This window comes from Ceratotherium simum, chromosome 25 (assembly GCF_057802395.1).
Source record: "Ceratotherium simum simum isolate JZ-2026a chromosome 25, ASM5780239v1, whole genome shotgun sequence".
Lineage (NCBI taxonomy): Eukaryota > Metazoa > Chordata > Mammalia > Perissodactyla > Rhinocerotidae > Ceratotherium > Ceratotherium simum.
Genome location: NC_141924.1, coordinates 35,594,365 through 35,611,971, shown reverse-complemented (window position 1 = coordinate 35,611,971; position 17,607 = coordinate 35,594,365). Strand labels below are relative to the sequence as shown.

The 17,607-nt window shown below is 32.7% G+C and overlaps 1 protein-coding gene and 1 non-coding gene across 2 annotated transcripts in view; both read left to right on the top strand.

Annotated features, from left to right (window-relative positions):
- The window catches only part of LRRIQ1 (leucine rich repeats and IQ motif containing 1), a 208,314-nt gene that overhangs the window by 155,313 nt on the left and 35,394 nt on the right, over nt 1–17,607 (top strand). The gene's annotated exons all lie outside the window — the stretch shown is intronic.
- Nucleotides 8,615–8,718, top strand: LOC147913772 (U6 spliceosomal RNA). The gene has a single exon (XR_015556418.1). It is a non-coding gene; the product is annotated as a U6 spliceosomal RNA (small nuclear RNA).

Genomic DNA, 17,607 nt, shown 5'->3' with positions numbered 1-17,607 from the left:
ATTGGAAGCCAACTCTGGTTACTATTTCTTCTACATAGATTGAGAATACTTCATTTGTATACGATCCCTTGACTTTAGGAAAGATGTTTATAGTGAGTACGTAAAAGCAAACAAAGGGAAAAAAATTAGTAAAAGTGCAGACATACTTTTGGGAAAAGAAGGGCTATATGAGATTTCTGATATTAGGATAGAGGAATAAATTTGGACAGAAAAAAATGAAAGAATTGGAGGCTAAAAAATGACATAGAATTTCTTTTTGAGAAATAAAGAGGGATAGGTCAATTCTTCTGCTAAAACAAACATAAATTCAGAAGATAATTTAAAAAGCAGTCTTAAGATGTGAATTTATTTAACATGATCCTAATCTGATAGCACTTCTATATACCTGCCAGAATTGAAAACATATATCTCTGGAAAAATATATTTTCATTTATAGTAAAGTAAGACAGCATGAAATCAGGCCAATAGAAATAGTAGGCATCAGAAAAATATACAAATAATGAATATTAATTTTTATTAGACACTGATTATAAGATAAATATGCTTACTTTAAGGAATAAAAACTATCTTGGAATTATCTGTAGGGGAGAGCAGATTTAAGAAAACAACATAAATTTTAGAAATGAAAAACAAACTAATTGAAATTGAAATTTATAATATGAGTTTACCTGCACATCAGACAAAGCTGAAGAAATAATGAACTTGGAAATATGTGAGAAGACATTATATAGAATCTAGTGCAGAGAAGCAAAGAAGTGAAAAACTTAAGAAATAAAAATGTATTAAGAAAGTTAGAGAAGATTTAAAAATATATAAAGAAGGTTAGAGAAGATTTAAGTTACGTCTAATCGGAATTCCAGGAAGATTGGCAAGATAGGGTGAAACAATGACAACATCCAATCAGATAATAACTAAAATATTTCCTTTTCCTGGATGAAAGACATCAATCCATAGATTCAAGAAGCTGAGTGAATCATAAGCAGGATATATTTTAAAAGAAATACACAGCTAGAATCATAAGAGTCGAACTGTATGCCCCAGAAAAATATCTTAAAGTAGTGACAGAAAAAGAAGACAGATTATCTTCAATGAAGTTGCAGTTAAACTGACAGCTAATATCTTAAAAGCAACAATAGAAGGCAGAAGACAATAGAATATCTTCAATGGTTTGAAAGTTGTATGAATGAAAGAAAGTTATTGCCAAAGTGGAACTCACCAGAATAAGAACAAAATACAGACATTTTCATATTAACAAAAACTCAGTTTGCTACTAGCAGACCCTTATTAAAGAAATTTATTTACATGGACAGTTCTTTTCACAAGAAAATCACAAATGAAAGATTCACATTGCAAGAAGATAGAAAAAATTCATAAATAGGAAACATGTTGGTAAAATCAAACATAAATTGACAGAATGAATAGCAGTAATAATATCTTGTGAAATTAAATGTCACAAGTAAAATACAGAGAAATATTAATATATAAGTCAGAATGGAGCTAAATTGAGTTAAAATGTTCTATGATACTTATATTCTCTAGGAGGAGGGAAAAATTGGTTAATTTTAGATTATGTTAACCACATATGTTATGATTTCCTGGGTAAAAACTAAAATGAATATATGCAAACAATATTATTTCCACACAAGTAAAAAGAAAATGCTAGAAAGAAAAGAAATGCTCAATCCAAAATGAAGCCAAGAAAGTAAGGAAAAATAACATAGTGTATTCAGGTAAATAGAAAGCACAAAATGAGATGATATATATATATATATATATATATATATATATATATATATATATATATATATACTCAACTATATCAGTACTTATGTTACATGTAAATGGTTAAATAAACCAGTTAGCAGATAACAATTGTTTCTAGAATTGTTTCAAGAGCCAAACTTAAATTATAAAGGTGCAATAAGTTTGAAAGTAAAAGGGTAGAAAAAATATACCACAAAAACACTAACCAAAAGAAAGATGGTGTTCTTATATTAAAATAAGACAAAATAGACTTTAGGGCAAAAAAATAAAACATTACTAGACATTAGTAAATGTACTAAAAGTTAGTAATTTACTAAAATAAATTTACTAAATGTTTACTAAACATTAGTGTCACTTCAAAGTGGTAAAAAGTTGTAAATATAATACTTTTAGTTTTAATGAACTAATATAACATAGCCTCAAATATAATATAAGGTATCTGCTCTCAGACCACAATAGAATTAAACTAGAAATCAACACCAGAAAAATAACTAGAAAATCTCCAAAGGTATGGAGATTAAACAACACTTCTAAATAGGTCAAAGAAGAAATAGCAAGATAAATTTAAAAATATTTTGAACTAAATACAACTTTTGAACTAAATGAAAATGAAATGAAAAACACAACTTATTAAAATTTGTAGGATGCAGCAAAAACAGTGGATAGAGGGAAATTTATAGCATTGAATGCATATATTAGAAAAGAAGAAAAATCTAAAATCAGTAATCTAAGTTTCTACCTTAGGAAATTAGAAAACCAGAGCAACTTACATCCAAAGTAAACAGAGGAACAGAAATAATAAGAATTAGAGAAGAAATCAATGAAATTGAAAACAGGAAATCAATAGAGAAAAATCTATGAAACCAAAAGCTAGTCCTTTGAAAAGATCAATAAAATCAATAAGCCTCTAGCCAGGCTAACTAAGGAAAAAAAGAGAGAGGACACAAATTACTAATATCAGAAATGAAAGAGGGAACATCACTAGAGATCCTATGGACATGAAAAGAATAATAAAGGCATGCAATGAACAACTCTATGCCCACAAATTTTTAACCTGGATGAAATGGACCAATTCTTTGAAAGACAAAATTTGCCAAAAATTGCATAAGAATAAATAGACAAGCAGATAGGACCATATCTATTAAAGAAACTGAATCAATAATTAATCACCTTCCAAAAGGGAAAGCACCAGCTCCAGAAGGATTCTTGGGGAATTTCGCCAAACATTTAAGGGAGAAATTACACAAATCTTTTAAAATCTCTTTCAGAGGATAGAAACAGAAGGAATACTTCCTAACTCATCCTATAAAGACAGAATTACCCTAATACCAAAACCAGACAAAGACATTACAAGAAGAGAAAACTACAGACCCATATCTCTTGTGAACATGATGCAAAAATCCTCAACAAAATATCAGCAAAGAAAATGCAACAGTTTATAAAAAGAATTATACACCACAACCAAGTGGGATTTATCACAAGTATGCAAGTCTGGTTCAGCATGCAAAAATCAGTTAATGTATCCATCACATAAACAGAAAACACATAAAAAGAAAAATCAAATGATTATATCAATAGATGCAGAAAAAGCATTTGAAAAAATCCACCCAGTCATGAAAAAAATTCTCAATAAACTAGGAATACAAGGAAACTTCCTCAACTTGATAAAGAATATCTATAAAAAACCTACAGCTAACATCATACTTAATGGTGAGAAATTCAAAGCTTTCCCACTAAGATCAGGTATAAGATAAGGATTTTGCCTCTCAACACTCCTTTTGAACCTTGTACTGGAAGTTCTAGCTAATGCAATAAGACAAGAAAAGGAAATAAAAGGTATACAGATTGGGAATGAAAAAAATAAAACTGTCTTTGTTAGCAGATGACATGATCATCTATATAGAAAATCCAAAAAAATTGACAAGAAGACTTCTGAAACTAAAGCAATTATAGCAAGGTTGCAGGATCTAATATACAGAAGTTAATCACTTTCCTATATACTAGCAATGTACCAGTGGAATTTGAAGTTAAACACACAATACCATTTACAGTGGCACCCAAAAAATTAAGTACTTAGATATAAATCTAATAAACTATGTGTAAGATCTATATGAGAAAAACTATAAAACTCAGATGAAATAAAGGAGAACTAAATAAATGGATAAATATTCCATGCCATGTATAGGAAGACTCAATATTGGCAAGATTTCAATTCTTTTTAACTTGATCTACAGATTCAAAGAAATCCCAGCAAGTGATTTTGTGGATATTGACAAACTGATTTTAGAGTTTATATGGAGAGGTAAAATACCCAGAATAGCCAACACAATATTGAAGGACAAGAACAAAGTTGGAGGACTTAACACTTCTCAAGACTTACTTTAAAGCTTAGTAACCAAGGCAGTCAGGTATTGGCAAAAGAATAGACAAGTAGATCAATGGAACAGAATAGATAGCCCAGAAATAGACCCAGACAAATATGGCCAACTGATCTTTGACAAAGTAGCAAAGACAATACATCAGAGCAAAGATGTTCTTTTCAACAAATGGTGCTGGAACAAGTGGACATCCACATACAAAACAAAAATGAATTTAGACACAGATCTTATACCGTTCACAAAAATTAACTCAAAATGGATCACAGACCTAAATGTAAAATGCAAAATTCTAAAATTCCTAGATGATGATATAGGAGAAAACCTAGATGACCTTGGGTATGGCTATGACTTTTTAGATACAGCACCAGAAGCACAATGCGTGAAAGAAATAACTAACAAGTTGAATTTCAATGAAATCAAAAATTTCTCATCTGCTAAAGCCAGTGTTATGAGAATGAAAAGACAAGCCACAGACTGGGAGAAAATATTTGCAAAACACTTATTTAATAAAGGACTGCTATCCAAAATATACAAAGATTTCTTAAATCTCAACAAGAAGAAAACAAACAACCCAATTAAAAAATGGGCCAAATACCTTAACAGACAGTTCACCAAAGAAGATATACAGATGGCAATTAAGAATATGAAAGGATGCTCTACATCCTATGTCATCAACAAAATGCAAATTACAGCAATGAGATACCACTGCACACCTAACAGAGTGGCCTAAATCCAGAACACTGACAACACCAAATGCTGTTGAGGATGTCGGGCAACAGAACTCTTATTCATTGCTGGTAGGAATGCAAAATCGTACAGCCACTTTGGAAGACAGTTTGGGGGTTTCTTATAAGACTAAACATACTCTTACTAAATGATCCAGCAATCTCACTTTTTGGTATTTACCAATATGAGTTGGAAACTTATGTCCACAGAAAAACCTGCACACAGATACTTACAGCAGCTTTATTCATATTTGGTAAAATTTGGAAGCAAACAAGATGTCCTTCAGTAGGTGAATGGATAAACTCTAGCACATCCAGACAATGGAATATTATTTAGCAATAAAAGCAGATGATCTACCAAGCCACGAAAAGGCATGGAGAAAACTTAAATGCATATTACTCAGTGAAAGAAGCCAATCTGAAAAGGTTACATACTGTATGATTCCAACTATGTGACATTCTGGAAAAGGCAAAACTATGGAGACAGTAAAAAGATCAGTATTGCTAGGGGTTGGGGCAAGGGAGAAGGGATGAAGAGATGGAGCACAGAGGATTTTTAGAGAAGTGAAACTGTTCTGTATGATAACATAATGATGGATACATGTCATTATACATTTTTTCAAACCCATTGAAGGTACGACACCAAGAGTGAACCCTAATGTAAACTATGGACTTTGGGTGATTATGATGTGTCAATATAGGTTCATCAACTGTATAAATGTACCACTGGGAAGGGGGGATATGTTGATAACGAGGGAGGCTTTGCATGTGTAGGGGCAGGGAATATATGGAAAAATCTTTCAACCTTCCTCCTAATTTTGTTTTAAATCTAAAACTGCTCTAAAAAATGAATTTTTATTAATTTAAATTTTTTTAATAATATAAGGCAAAGACCAAAGAAGTATCAAGAAGTTGAAAATTCCAAACTATTTGGGAGAATTTTAACATATCTTTCTTAATAATTTATAGAAGAGGCACTCAAAAAATCAGCAAGGATATGATTTGATAAACCAATTTAATAACATTTGCTTAAAGGACACGTATAGAATACTCAGCAACTGGAGAATGCACATTATCCTCAAGCACACACAGGACATTTACAAAACTTGAACTTACACTGAAATCATGTGCAATTTGTTTTCTGAATATAATGCTAAGAAACTATAAATGAAAACACTAAGATAACTAGAAAATCTTCATTTTATTGGAAATTAAGAAACATCTAAAGAATTCTTGAGTCAAAGAAATCATAATGAAATTAAAAAAAAAAAAAACTGACCAGGGGCCATCCGGGTGGTATATTGGTTAAGTTCGCGTGCTCTGCTTCGGCGGCCCAGGGTTTGCAGGTTCGGATCCCCGGTACAGACCCATGCACCACTTATCAAGCCATGCTGTGGCATCCCATATAAAGTGGAGGGAGATGGGCATGGATGTTAGCCCAGGGCCAGTCTTCCTCAGCAAAAAGAGAAGGATTGGCAGTGGATGTTAGCTCAGGGCTTGTCTTCCTCACACACACACACAAAACAACTGAACAATAACAAAAAATATATATACATATTGTAGTATCAGAGCAATAGTTAATGAAATAGAAAAAATGTAAAACAATGCATCAATAAAGCTAAATTTTTTTTAATTTAATGAATCCCTGGCAAGTCTGATCATGAAAATAAAAGAGAAAATGCAGATAATCAGTATCAGGAATGAAAACAGCATGAGATGACAAATGATACAGACTTAAAACTGTAGTAAGAGAATGTTATGAATAACTTTATGGCAATACATTTGAAAATTTGGAGGAAATGAAAAATTCCTAGAAAAATAATTTACCAAAACTGCCCTTTACTCTAATCTTAAACCTAACCTTATAGGCAATCAACCAGAAAGAAAAACAAAATTGCAACCTGTGATAGTTTTATTTTTTTAATCATTTACTGAAGAATGTGTCTCACAAAAGATGGGCAAGACCTTTTGGAAGAAATTATAAAACTTTATCAAAAATGTTAAAGAAAAGCTACAAAGATATGCATGAATTGGAAGATTAAATTCCAAAGATTTAAATTCTTCTCAAATTAACTTATTGATACTATGCAATTTCAATTAAATCCTAAAAAGTATTTGTTTACAGAAGCTGACAAGCAGAATCTAAAATTTGTGTGGAAAATCAAAATCCACAAATAGCCTAAACACACTCAACAAAAATGAATAAAGTGGGCAAACTTGCTAAACACCACAACTTATTATAGAGCTGAAGCAAATGAGACAGTGAATATAGTGTGGTGTGGTATGGTGTTATAGGGTATGGATGGGATGGGATGGGATGTAGGGTATGTGTGGTAGTAACTGTAGGGCATGATAGTGTGGAGTAAAGTAAAATAGTCTAGAAAATGACAACTCACAGAGGCCCATGCGTATATGTTAATTGATATTATAAGAGAGATTGCATTCTAAATCAGTGGGGAATAGATAAGACTTTTCAATAAATCTTACTTAAACAATTAATTATCTATACTTGAAAAATTAATTCTGTCTACATCAAAGACCTAAGTGTAAGAAGCAAAAATATAAAACTTGTAGAAGATAATGTAGAATAATATATTCATAACCTTGGATATGGAATTATTTCTTTAAAAATATGCAAAAAGTACTGGTCATGTTGATAAATATATTTACATTAAAATTAAGAATCTCTGTGAATCCAAAATTGTCATAATAGTAGTGAAACGACAAACCACAGAGATGGAGAAGGTATTTGCCACACATATAGCTGACAAAGGTCTCATACCCAGAATATATAACTAATTCCTTAAAATAATTAAAATACAAACAGCCTAATAGAAAACAATAAACAAGAGGCTTTAAGATGTATTTCACAAAAGAAGAAACCCAAATAACTTGTGAGAATATAAAAACGTGCTTAATCTCATTTGGTAGCAGAGAAATGCAAATTAAAATAAAAAAGGCCTAAGAGAGTATTGGAGAATATATAAACCAATGGAACTCTTATATTTTGCTGACTGGAATATAATTTAGTATAAACATTTGGAAAACAATTTGACATTACAGTAGAGTTGAAGATGTGCATATCATATGATCCTTCAATTACAAATCTAGACGTTTGCCCTATAGAAGCTCTTGTACAAAGATAGTCGGGGCAATGTTGTTTTTAATAGCCAAAAACTGGAAACACCCTGTGTGTCCAACAACAATGGAATGGATAAACTCTAATACATCATACAGTGGAATACAGTACAGCAATAAAAAATTAAAAACTAGATCTAAACACAGAAACATAGATGAATGTCCCAAACAATATTGAATAAATGAAGACAAAAGAATACCTACAGAATTGTTCTATTTATGAACAGTTAAAAAGCACACAAAATTAAACTATATTGCAGAATACTTAGGTGGTAAAAATTATAAAGGAAGTCAAGAAAGTCAAGGTTATAAACTTCAACATAGTGGTTACCCCTAAGAGAAGTAAAGGATTTTTGAGCAGGACTTCTAATGTACGAGCAGTGTTCTATTTTTTTTTAATGATCAGAGGTCACATGGGATATTTATTTATATAATTATTTTAAATATTTTATATATAATTTATGCAATTTATAATTTCCATAATTATTTCTATATTTATAATGTATTTTATTTATAAATCTCGAAATTATAAACACCTGCTATATGCAATATTTTGTGTATATTGTATATATATCATGATAAAATAAAAATGCTTAAAAAGAGCTTCCAGTGCTCACTTGGGCAGCACACATACTAAAATTGGAACGATATGGAGATTAAGATGGCCCCTGCACAGGGATGATAGGAAAGTTCATGAAGCGTTCCATGTTTTGCTTTTCTTTCTAATGTTCATGAAGGACAAAACTAAGGCTCTGGTAAGCAAGGTGACTTGCCTAATTGAGGGCCCTTCTAGCTTCAAACCCCACCCCCAATTCCAACTCCAACTCCAAAAAAAAAAAGAGCTTCCACAGATCAACATTTATGTAAATAGTTTAAAACTAAAAATTAATTTTATAGGGAAGACCTATAATGCCTATCTTGACTTCTTTCTCCACTGCAGTGTGAATAAATAAGTAATGCTTTTACCTATCTTTTCAATTAAAAGAAATCTATGAATGGAGGCCCTGATCCATTTACAAATGAAATTCTTCTACATAAAAAGATATCTTTCTAAAGACAGTACAATAAAAGATAAAAATTTTGCGTTAATGAAGTATCCACTTAGAAAACTTTTAAATCTTCAGCAGGCTATGGGGATACTTGTTTAAATTATTACCTGGAGAAAACAATAAGTTTGGGGCCAGGTTTATTAGTGTCTAATATGTTGTCACTCAAGTTGTGAAAGAAAATTTTTTTACTTATATTTACTTATTGATTTTTATAATGCAAGGAATGTTTTAATATATATTTAGTATTTCATATGATATCTCTGTGTGTAACAGAAGTATATCTGTTTTCTTCAGCTTGACAAATATAGAAATCATCGGATACAGAAAATTAATAGACAATGAGAAACGCATTATGAATGTATAGACATATGTGATATAAGCATTTCTGTTTTATAGCTTTGAAAAAGAACAGTGACTACAATAATATAAAAAATGTTTAATTGGGTTCATCAAGCCTCTATCATCAATGTATCAATATCATGCCACTTACTGGGGCTTCTTTTGCTATGAAACTAGTAGAGGTAATAAACCATCTACTTGTCCCTTAATTAATACATCAGTAGAATTAGAATTAGAGTCTTTCTACTAAAGAGTAGAAACTTTTAGATATGGCAGGGACACAAAGTCTAAAACTACACAAAAAACAAATAAACAACAGGTGGCAGTAACATTTATGTGGCCGCTATGATCATGTTATTTTGAAAGCCAACCTACTTACATCATCAGACTCTCCATTATTCTATGGGGAGGGCCCTAGTTTGGATGACCTACTGTATTAACACTCCCTGAGGGAGTCTAGGTTGGATAGAGGAATATTTTCCAAGGATAATTAAATTGAGAGAGTGAAACAGGAGAGAATCATGTCGATGAAACCTCCTTCATGGTTATTACTGAAAAATTGCTAAAAATTATTTGAAATAACTTCAAATCAATTAGGACTGTATACCCTTCTTATCTTTTGGAAATTAATTTTTCTTTATAAAGACACGCTAAAATCCTCACATATTATGAAATAAAATACATTAAAAAATACCTGTTACAGATTTAGAATTCTGGAAAAGAGGACTTCCTGGACTCACCCCCAGAAAATTGTTGTCTAGTTTTGTGGTTAATTCTGGAATCTTCCCCTCCTGCCAGTGACCCCCTGGAACCTTGATCTTGGCCTGAATACAGAGACTTCTACAGATAGGCTCACCTCAGGGTACGTGAATCTTAGCCCATGGCAATTGAGACAGCGTTAAGACTATGCATAATGGAGTTCATTTCACGTTTTTAAAAAAAAAAAAATACAAAAATGGCTGCAGTTGTTAAATCCTTACTATATGTTAGGCATTATAGGTGTTCTATTATTTTATATTGTTATTTTACACATTTTAAAAGGATTGAAAACTGAAGTAGAGAGAAGGTAAATAATTTGCCCAACATTAAACAGCTGGTAAGTGAAAAAGCCAACTTACTGTGTGCAAGTTAGTTGCTAGGCAGATAGAAAGATGGATAAGGTATAGCTTTTCCTTTATAGACTGAATTAATTTATACTATAACTAATTTCTCATATGTCACAATTACAGGGCCTCTTCTAATGGAAAATTAAGTGGTGTGCCAGATTGATAGGAAACAATAGAAAGCAATCTTAAACAATGGCTACTGGGTAGTTCTAAAAACTATATCCTGTTGACGTTTATATTAGTATTACTTAGAAATGGATAAATCTGCCAATATGATGGCAGAGAAGGCCCAGTATTACTAATGTTTCCTTTTACGTCAGGCTCCAGTAGAGCATGGCACAGTGCTGTTACTGATCTTATCATTTAAAACTTGGATATTTTGTTCATCATGGATTTCGCATTAATTTTTATTTTAAAATATTATATTAAAATATTATTTATCTTGATTACTGAGTTTTTTGTCACCTCCTTAAATTTAGTGCCTAAAGCAAGTATCTTATTTGTCCAACTTGCCTTACCCTAGTCCCATCCCTGGTTAACAGCAAACGTGGTGACACATTATATGTTCATATCGATTTGACTTTAATAAACTGCAATTTTCTTGAGTTATGCGGCTCTCACAGAAGAAACTGAGAACCACACTTTATGTAGTATTTGGTACTCCACTATAAGGATATTAATGAGGAGACACAGCTCAACTGAACAATGCAAAACCTATCCTTTCAGGTAGAATTATACAGAACACTTACTATAATAGGTTAATAAGCACAACTACATCCACTTTATAAAGGGATGTTTCTGGTTATTCTGTAGGGATTCACTTAAATATAGCAATTCCATAATATCGAAAATTGTATCTGCAAAATCCATATATTTTAAAAGATATGATTTAGTAACTTATTTTTCTTTACTATCGTAGAGGTCATTCATACACTTTATGTACTACCCAGCCACCTAAACAGACAAATTTTGAAAATTAATGCAAATGTCAGAAACTAGCAAGTATTTTTCATTCTAGTATTTTTATTTTTTTGCCCTCTCTGCCATAAAATATAGTGAAATATGTAAAGGAGTGATTAGTACTGCAGTTAGCCTTTGACCCTTACATACAGCTTTGGCTTGATTCCCAAAATTTCTGTTTAAACTTTTTCACCAACAATCCTCTTCTTTATTCATGAAGTCATTTTTCCTCAGTGATCAATTACATATATATTTAAATATATTTTAAAAGAATAGGGATGTTGCTTGTCACACACAAATGGCTCTTAGAGGGTTGTTGGTTTCATGCCAGTGCTGTCAACTTTCCAACAACAGATTGGGTTGGTTAGGGAAGATGCCATAAACAGCCTATTGACAAGTATTTACACAGATGTTAATGAATTTAAAATTCTGTTAGTGTAACATTTATGCCAAACTCCCAATTTTATTTGTGCTTTATTTGTGAGGTATGATGCAATAACTTCTTTTAATAAACACGTAAAGGCCACTTATGCTTTATAATGTAAATCGTATTTTTAGTATTTCCGGCATAAGATACATAGAACCAGCCATTTATCAAAGTTCCCCAAAATATTTCCATCACATGAAGCATTTTGCTCAGCTCGCAACCATGTCCTCCAAAAGCTTTTGGTAAAGAAATGAACTCATCTCCATCCATGAAACCAAGAGTGTTTTATTATATTACTGAGGAAGGCCATTAAGGGAAAAGAAAATAGTCATGGGAAAATTGCCATATGTATTAAAAATATAAATAATTACCTTCTTTTTGTGTGCCCCAAATGATAATTGAATCTTAATCTCCCTGTATATAAGATATTATGCTATACTAAAAATTTAGAAAACTGATTTATTTGAAGCGTATGGGTTTAGTGAACACTTATTTTGCTTTTTATGAAGAAAAGAATAATATTTCCATTAATTTAAAAAAAGACTTCATTCCTTTTAGTAAACTTCTTAAAGCTGGACTACTTTCCTCTAGGATTGTGTACATTATAGGCATTTTATAAAGTAGCCTTATATGATGGAGTGGTTTTTTGTTTGTTTTGTTTTTTAATTGCTACGTTTAGTTGTCAATTTTTATCCCAGTCTAATTCTAACTTTCAGAGCTGAAATTTCTTTTATAATAATTAATAATGTTTAAATATGTGTTATTCTCCACAATGCACAGGTTCATCTATATGCTAAAAATCTAAATTCCAGTTCTGCATTTCTCAGGGCACTGGGAAAGTATTAATCAGCTATGAAAATTATTCCTTTATTTCACCAATATTTGTTGAGCACCGTCCTACTACGTACCACTTAAAATGCTTGTATCCTAGTAGGTGAAACAGGCACATGAATAGGAGAGTAAATATGATGTAATAAATGCTATCATGGGGTCTCTATAGGATCCTTTGGAGGACATCTCTAACCTAATTTGAATAAGGAATGCAGTTTTGGAAGATCAGGGGCTTACCCCAAAGAATGTAATTTCTAAACTGAGACCTGAAGACCTGAAGCAAGAACACCACTGGTAAAGTAGATAATACCAAGACCTTATGGGTCTATAGGCAAAAAAGACCATTTTTAGTAATTATAATATATCTGGGTGATGGAGTCAGGAACCTAACGGATGTATCCAAAAGTATATTCAAGGCCAGTATGCTATCCAAAAAATTTTGAACATTATCCAAAGGCAGTGGAGAACCAGAAGTTTAACCTATGAAATAGCATAATTAGATTTTTACTTTCGTGAAACCATCTGCAGTTATGGAGATATATACTTGAGAGCAAGACCAAAAGCAAAAAGACTAGTGAGAAGGCTGTTACAGTAATTCAGAAGAGATGATGGTAGCCTAAATTAAAATAGTGGCAATGGAAATACAGGAGATTTGACAGATTGAAAAGAATTTAGGGGGTAAATTATGCAGTTGGAGGGTGAGGAAGAATGTTGGTTCAGTACAACACTCTGGTTTCTGAGTAGTCCATTGACGATGGTGGTAGCATTATAGGAACTTGGAAAAGGTGGGATAATACATGAGTTAAGCTTTTTTACATACTTGGTTTAAATTATCTGTGGGATACTTAAATGGAGAGGCTTTGGATGGATACATGTTTCAGAGGGAGATGAGGAAGTGATTGAAGAACTTGAATGAATATCCTCATACAGGAAGAGAATAGCCTAAGAATAAGATGGAGCCAGGATAGAACCCCAAAGAAGAATGCTGAGATTGGAAGAAATGACAAGGGAAGAGGAGCCTTGAAGGAGAGTAGGGTTTAGACAAAAGGTCAGAGAAAAACAAGGAGAGTGGAAAGAAACAAAATCCAGAGGAAATAAACCTTTTAAGAAGGAAGGAGTGGACAATAGTGTATAATATTACAGAGGAGTCAGTAAGATGAGAACTTCGAAAAGTCCCAAAGATTTGGCAATATTAGTGATCTCAGTGCAGACAGTTCCAGTGAAATGATGTGGGGAGGAAGCCACACTGCAGTGGGCTGAAGCATGAATGGCAATAAGTCAGTGGAGACTGGGCTTTCTCTATTATTTTAAGAAGTTTATCTAATTAGGGAAGGAGAGAGAGAAGAGTAGCTAGAGGAGTAGGTAAAAAGCTGTGTTTGAGAGGTATTGGAAATACAGAAAAAAATATTGATGGCAAGAGATCCTAGATTATATGGAAGGATTGGGATTCAGAGCACAGTTGAGGGCATTGGGCTTAGGAGGAGGGGTGCCTCTTCTATTGTGACGGGTAGAAAACGTACCTTTGCACTTATGTCACCATACACAAGCCTGCTCACTCCTGTTCATATGAGGGCAGTGGGGATAGAAAGGAGAAGCCAGATATTAGTGAGATATCCAGCAGGTGGGCTAGACCTAGTTTCTGATTAGATGTTAGTACTTAAGGAAGGAGCAGCCGAGGTTAACTCCAGAATATCTGGTCTAAGTGACTTGGGAATTCAGGGGGAAAAACAGTCTTAGTAGGATGACGATGGTAAAAACAGTTGTGATTCTGAAGTTCAGCTGGATATTAGAACAGGAGTAGGAAGAAGTTGATGATATTAGCCCTTTAGGTATCCAGTCCTCTAGGCTACTAGCCCCATGAGGTAATAAACAATGTCTATCTAGTTAACTATTATTGGAAGCCAGCACAGTGCCAGGCATAGATGGGGGTGGGGCTCCTAAATACTTGTAGAATGAGGAGTACCAAAGTCTAAAAGAATCTATTAAAGAGCCTGAGAGAGAGCACATGAACTCTGGTGTTCCAAAGTTCTGCCGAGAAGAGATTTTTAAGACAAAAGAAATGGCCTGTGTAGCTGAATTCAGCAGAGAGGTCAGTGAAGATAAGGAATAAATGTGTTTGTTAGATAAGACAGTTTAAGGCCTTCTTAGTAAGGACATTTTCAATTTGACAAAATCAGATTGCAACAAATTAAGGAGGGAATGGAAAGTGAAAAAATAGAGACAGAGAGTAGACTTCTCTTAAAAGAATTTTATTAACCAATATCTTTTGGTGTGAAAGACAAAATATTAGAAGAGTATAGAATTTGTCCCTGAAATCTTATATCTCATTTCATATGAGTTTATTGAATTGAGAGACGCAAACCCATACATTGTGAGGGGGAAATGGCTTGTACTTTAGAAGATATTTAGCAAATAGATAAATTTGCATGCCTAGAGAAAAACAAAGTTGATGCTTTTGAAAGTAGAGAAGAAACTAAAGTCAAACCCTGGGCAGGAGAAGATATTTGCACCAGTGATACCAGAAAAAGGAGTATGAATGGCCAGTTGAAAACAAAAACGGAAATACTAGGACCCAGCAGATAAGTGGGGAGAACAAGAAAGATATTTTATACAATATGACGTATAATTAATAAATAATCATATGGAATAACGTTCAATCTCACTAGCAGTAAAGACATATAAAGTAAGACCATATTATACATATTTTTGTCAAATTATCACCAGCTTTAAAATACTTAATATGCCAGTGTTGACCAGGGACTCAGTGAAATGAGCAACCTCATATATTATGTGGTAAATTGGTGAAAGGTTTTAAAATAATTTGACAGTATAGATTATATCAAGTTCCTCAAAATACTTATAGTTTTAGACATGTTATCTCTAATTCCACCTGAGAAAATGGATTAATTAAATGGGATACTTAAAAACCTGTCATGTAAGAAGTTGGTACATCATAGTACATAACCACTAAGATTTTGTTTAAGATGAGATTTCCATTACATAGAATGCATTTATTATAGTACCACCTGAACAGTAGGATGTATAGAATACATACAATTGTATGTAAACAAAAAATAAAACAAAATAAATCTATGAAAAAAGAACTATAAGGAAATGCCTTAAAAATGTTATCCAGTGGTTGTCTTTAGATAGTGAGATTTTTGTGGATTTTCTTTTCTTTTACTTTTTACTTTTCTGTATTTGTTAAATTGTCTATGATGAGAATGTATTATTTTAATGATAAAAAAGTTTAACAATTTGTTTAAATAAAATTACTCAAATTTGTGTTTTGAAATCAGAGAGCATATATAGACAGTAGTAACTAGGGGACAACAGGAATCAAATAAAAACCTTTTTTCTTAGGTTGATAATACAAGAAATTAATGAATCAAGACCCAGAGAAGTAGGAAAAGACAGTAAGTAAAGGATTTCGCTTTCTATGAGCAGAATGATGCTTGTTCTAAAACTGAAAGGAAGGATTTATTTGGTAGCTGGACTAGACACTGATAAGCATCCGTTGAGTAATTTAGGTCACCATTATTCTTCCTACCCAAGATGCTAAAAGCAGGACTTCTGCAAGCTTCAAAGAGTAAATCTTACTTTCTTCTTCTCAGTGACAGGAGGGATCCTGAAATGGTTTAGCCAAAACAGAATCACTTCCTCCAGTATTTGAATTGCAATCTCTTTGAGTACATCCAGCCAACTGCATCACTGTGCTTGTTCTGTTTCTTACACTGAGCTCATGCCAATCTACCAATCTGTGCCTTAGGGTTAAATGGTTAATATGAATTGGACCCTTACGGTGAAATTTGTCATCTTTCCTCAAGGATTTTTGTTTAGAACCTTGGCAGAGTTCTGATGTAAAACCACTTAGGGTTTATGGAATGTTGTTTAGAGTTGAGGAGAACTTTCCAAAAATAAGAACTTTAAAAAATGACTATTGCAAGTATATGTCACTATTTTTAAGAACAGAAAGACAGAGATAATTTTTATTTTTAGCTAAAAAAGTACACTTGTAACAGAAGGATTCTCTACATATCAAGAGGAGGTAAGGTTCCAGCTGTGGGCTCAGTTGATGATCTTGATCCCTGAGTCCTTACTATTTTCTGTCACTTCACTTACTGGTCCAAGATCTGGTCTGGTCAATGAAGAAAGGCAGATAAAAGGCTGATTCTGCTAGAGAAGAGACAATTCTGTGCAGTAACTGGGTGTGACAATGCCAGATCTTCCCTTTATTTGAGTCTCTTTCATAGTTTCTGTACACCCATAAGGCCATTTATCAAAATGGTGTCTGCTGATGGATTCAATAGTCACCCCTCCTCTTATGTGAAGTAATTGTCCTTCCAATATAGCAACTATGAAAGTGTTGGCTTAAGCTCAGGATACGAGAAATGTGGCTGTTTTAGAAACATAAAGTGGCATGAGAAGTAACAGGAAGTAAACTCTGCTAAGTAACATAGAGTTTAGAGAAATAAACATCCTGACTTGTAGCTTTCCTGACAACTGGCTCCAATATCTCTTTGGATTGAAAATTGGTGTCATTTCACTAATTACTACAGCAATTTTTAAGGAAAAGAAAAGAAATGTTAGATGTATCATCCTTAACATATTCAGAATGAGAAATGTTAAAAGCTTGTGTGTACATGTGTAAGTGTGTGTGTGCACATGCACCAAGCATTCAAAATAGGGTTTGCACCATGCTTCATTTGTTTTCCAAACAGTTTGCAAATATAAAGTGACTTTCTATGATCTATAGTGAAAGAATACTCAAAGTAATAAATTGACATTTTAAATGTCATGTTTTAAGTTATAGAATTGTTGTGAGTTTGATTACCATTGAGTTAGTTTTCAAGAGAGACCTTTGTCTGGTGTACTGTCAATCAAGCCTAC